This window comes from Trachymyrmex septentrionalis, unplaced genomic scaffold (genome assembly GCF_001594115.1).
Source record: "Trachymyrmex septentrionalis isolate Tsep2-gDNA-1 unplaced genomic scaffold, Tsep1.0 scaffold13, whole genome shotgun sequence".
Taxonomy (NCBI): Eukaryota; Metazoa; Arthropoda; class Insecta; order Hymenoptera; family Formicidae; genus Trachymyrmex; species Trachymyrmex septentrionalis.
The window spans coordinates 4,361,101-4,366,515 of record NW_017304438.1 but is presented as its reverse complement, the minus strand read 5'-3'; the positions used below and the strand labels follow the sequence as shown (position 1 = coordinate 4,366,515).

Sequence of the window (5,415 nt, the reverse complement as noted above, 5' to 3'; positions counted from 1 at the left end):
TATTAAACTACAATACATTTCTTGATTCTACAAGGCATTCTAAATCTAAATATTAAAATTGAAAGCAAACGTTAAAAGAAACAATTAATATTGGAGTAAATCTGTGCATTGTTTGGGCTAATAAAAAAAAAATTATTATCTATAATAATTTTTTACAGATAAAAAATAACGAAATAGGAAACGTACCTAATAAAAAAAGTTACAAAAATTTCGAACGTAACATTGTTATAGTATTGGGCTAATAAAACATACTCTAAGTATATAAGGCCGAAGTCGTCACGTAAAATAATGCATAATAAACGTGCAATTTGAATAATATTAAAATGCAGTGCGAACGTAATATCCATAACTTGCTCCGATTTACGCGATTAAATTCATTGTTTAATGCACTAATCTAATATATGATCGCGATGTTATTACTATACATACAATAATGCAATATTATAACATTGCGTTAAATAAGATTGATAAGATTGATAACAAAACTGCAATAACATACGTTCGGGGCAAGAATTAATTGGTTTTTACGATTCAACACCACTGGCCTAACAACCTAAAAGCAAAGCCAGCTTAATTATCTAACAACTACGTAGATGCTATTCCCGAAGGACGAGAAACTCTCGTGTATACTGGTAACTCAAAAGGTAGAGTCATCCGACGAAGGGGTTGTTAAACACGATGTCTGGGACGGAAAATGTAAATGTACTCTTCTCCAATTCGCTACCGCTTTCGAATTAAAGTAGAATGAAGCAGATGGTCAACTCTGTGTAATGTTTAACAGTAAAAGCATTTTCAGATCGTGTATTTCAATAAAAAAATATATATGTATCTAAGCATGCGTGGTCCTCTATAATCATTCTAATTTGAAAGATATCATTAAAGAATATGACTGAAATACAGTAATACAATAATAAAATTATATTTATACAAATTATATTTTGTGAAATGTTAAATTTTATATCTTTAAATAATAACTTCCAATATTTTGAGAATTTAATATAATGTAACTCGAAAGTGATAAGAAATGAAAAAACGATTAATTTCTTTTGTATATTTTATTTATTTGTATAGAAAATATCAATTAATGTAATTTATGATAATTTCAAAAACATATTCTCAAAATTAATATTTAAAAATAAAGAAATCACATATATTACAATAGTTTTAAAGTTATAAGCGTTTAAAATTGTTTAATAATATTGTCAAATATATTTTATATTTTTACGTTCTCAGAAGAGTTAAGTTTCTAATTTTAATAAATTAAAAAAGATAAGTCGCCAACATTTCTTGCTAACTTTATTTTATCTTCTTATTTTATTATACAGAAACTATTACACGGAAAGTTTCTTACTTATTAAAGTTATACAGTTTTCTTCCTCCCGAGGACGTAAAAATTTATTGCGTGACGTAGATATTAGACATAATTACATTTTATAAAGTATTAAATATTTAGATATTTAATATTAACGGTCGGACACTGGCTGGCATATGGCCTTGGCGTTTATTTTTGCGTGCTATATACAGCACATGTTACGTACGCAAAATCACTATCGCGCATCGAAAACGAGCAAGTATGGTGCGAGTTGCTCTACTACTTACCGTCACGTTATTCTTTGAAACATGATTATATTTTACAAGTAATTAATTCGACGATTTGTAGCAAGGTCACAACTTCTTGTCGAAGAATACATTACGCAATTTTGTTTAAAATAAAAATCACAGTACTACGATATCAAAATTAAAACATTATTTTATTTAAAGAACAAAATAGAAGTAAATAGTTGATTTCGTGTTCCTTTGAGATTATAAGAACTTTCATTTTATTTTCAAATACATTTCATACAAAATAAATTTAATAAATTTGATAATAAGATTGAAAATAAGTTTAATAAGTTAATAAATTAATTTTGTGTATTAATGGATTCATTTTGTAAATTAATAATTAAATGTACAACAGCAAACATACATACAAAATTCTTATTATTAACAAACGGAATATTCGATATGTATCTATTAAACAAAAATAAATTGATATTTCCAGGAAAACTACCGACTGTTATGTTATAGCCTTGGCACTTATTTTGGGTTATTTTAAATCATACCGCATATTTTATATAAGTAAGACTACCTTGATGTCATTCAGACTTCGACACTCAAACAGATAGACAGAAATACGTATTGTTCTATGTATCGTCACATTGTTGCATCAAAGTCATCGCAATTTAATCCTACTGATCTATTCTTTACTCTACGATCATATTGTTTGGATCAATATAATAAGCAATAATTATCTTTAATGATTTTTATTTCAAGTATATCACATTACACTTTGAATTTCTCTTTACTTTATCTAATAATAATTTACCGATTATTGTTTCCAAATTAAAAAATATTATACAAATAGTTAATGGAACAATTTAAATAACAAAGAGCCTCCATGTATCTTTCATTATAATATTTATTTCAGGTAATTACCCATTGCAGTTATTATTATAAGAATGCCATGCGAGTGTCGTGCGATCTTGTATCCTGATATAATTAGTTCGTAATTAAATATGACTTTACCATGAACGTGCACGATCGTAATTAACCGTGTTTTCACGAGTGTCGTGATATACAACAAAGAAATATGAAAAAGGTCTAGGCATTGAGGCAGAAACCATAAAATAAGTAATTTATCATTCACATATACATACATATATTATTTGTTATTTATAGATTTTATCATTTTTTGTTAATATGAGCAATTTTAAATAAGATTTAAAGAAATAATACTTTTGTTAATAAAATTGTGTATGCGTGTATCAAAATTTAAATAAATTTACATGATTATGTACTTTTATTTAAAAAAAAAACACTCTTGAAAGCTAACATATAAAATTATTTTATTAAGTAGTTACTTAAAAAAACGAATAAATCATTTGATGCAGATAATTATTTTTTTAATTATTAATTCTTTTAGACGCTGCTATATAACTTAGATTTTATAATTGTATGTTGCAGATTAATGCAGTAATAGATCAATTACTCTTCCGCTGCGCATCGTATAAATATCAGATTTTATTTATTATAAAATCAAAGTAATATAGACCTCTGATAAAATATTATAAATTTCATAAATTTATTGATAGACCTTTAACAGAATATTACAGATAAATATAATATCTCGTAAATTTATTATCTGAAAATGGATCGGTGCGATAGATTAATGTCAATATTTAATTTTCGTATATATATATAAAATCATATGTCAATTTATTATGCATACACGAACATGTACAATAATGAGAGAAGAATTCATACAGAAATTGTTATATCGATATATCATTTATGGGCGTCGTTAAATATTTTATTTTTAATATTTTGTATTGCAATAAAATAATTATGAGAAATTCTGTCTAGTTTAGCCAATTAATAATGTGTTAATTGCGTATTTATTTCAGTTTTATTATATCTTCTTAATAATTTTTTGTAGCTATCTATATTGAAAACTTGATTTTACATTATTTGAAATAAAATGCCATGGAAATCAATAAACATTTTGCCACATCATCATATCATCAGGATTCTTGGTTACACCAAAAAATATGTGGTTTACTTACATCTCACGGTACAACTATACTCGTTTCTATGAATACGAGTGTCATCTGCAGTTGTTGCCGCAACTTGGCGCGAATAATATGCATCTCCGATCGCGCCGACACCTACTACGCGAAATGTAAATAGCGTTCCGTATACTAACCGAGTTTCTCGACAGCTTACGACAGTTTTCAAAGTTCCTTTACGTTAAGCTGCATAAAACTGAATGAATGAAAATGATCAAGCTTGGAAAATTGCATTTATCATCTGACTGTAACATGCTCGACACGACGTTTTTTAATAAAATTATAACTATGCATATTTTATTTCCGAGTATGTGAATTCAGCGTATCTACGTGGTCGTAAACCAAATTTTTTTGCTGCCAGTAGTTTTAATCCAATTTTAATTTCATATCGAACGTAGTAGAAAGCGACACCGTGGACACATAGAAATGTAATAACACCTTCAAAATCAGGAGCGGACGAAGTTAAAATTGGATTTGGGAATAACCATATTAATCTCCTATAAATCGTGATTTTCTTTTCTCAATGCAGCAATTGTGATAATTTAAATTGTCGATTTATATTGTGTGAATTGAGGTACACATATAAAGAAGCGCGATTTTTATTACTAAATGCTTAATATAGCACGAAATGTAATTTTAAATTTCTATAAAGCTTAAAAATACTTGAAATGGATACTTTATTACTTTTAAATACTATCGTATATTTACTAACCAATCCTTCAGCAATAAATCAGAGATTGAAGAAATGGGTCAATTAATGAGGTTAATACCTCAAGACGATTCGAATCTGGAAGAATCTTGTTTAACGTACTGATTTATTGCGGTACTACCCAAGAATTCTAAAAGAAATTTAGTACTCTAAATATCACCTTGTCGGTAAATCTTTCTTCACCGAATGGACGAAATTGCAGATTCTTTTAGATCAATATTACTCAGTGCAACCATTGTTACAAAGTGTAAGGATCGTAACAGTTATTAAATTCTTTTCGTACAAGCAAAAAGAATATAGTCTATCGTTCACTTTGTAAAATAAAACTAGCACCAAATTTTTTTAGTTTGTATAAAAACTATAGCATCTCGCAAAAATCATTTGTCGCGTGATAAAGTGCCTACAAATTGTAAATTTGTTAACAGAAAGAAAGAAACAAATACATTTCTCTATTTGTGGTCAATCTCTCTGTGCTATCGGAAACGGCTAGTCAATTGTGCGAGGTCAGTGTCTCGAGAGGAGGGAATTGTAACGGTGACATATCGTCTCACTGCAGTACATCCGCAATGAACCGATGTACATCACAGTTGGGGGTTCCCAATTTTGGAACTTTCCTCGCATTATGTTGCATGCATGCGAATATATACGGATCAGTGATTTGCTTTCTGACATCTCCACGTAAAATAACATTATATGGAATTTCTTAGTCACTTAACCGCGATCGAAAGAGTAATTTAAAATACAAATAGCTTTCCGTGATTTTCTCCTAGTATATATACATATACAAGGTTTATTAAATTCATATTTGCATTTCTATCTATTTTTGTATTTGTATTTTTGAAGAGCATTATTGATACATTTAAGCTTATTGATATATTTAAATTATTGATATTTTACTTTACCGTTTATTTATTAATGCATTGCAAGTATTAATACATTTATAATGTAGGAACAGTATACATAACACGTAAAAAGACTGAATAACAATATCCAATTTACACATAACAGAATTTAATTATAAATAATAAATATTTAAGCTTTGTTATAGTACAATAAAGTCTACAAACGTATATGTATATATACATATATATATATATATAT

At 27.6% G+C, this 5,415-nt stretch overlaps 1 protein-coding gene across 5 annotated transcripts in view; it reads left to right on the top strand.

Moving 5' to 3' along the window:
• Positions 1-5,415, top strand: part of LOC108756882 (hemicentin-1) — a 175,052-nt gene that overhangs the window by 34,749 nt on the left and 134,888 nt on the right. The gene's annotated exons all lie outside the window — the stretch shown is intronic.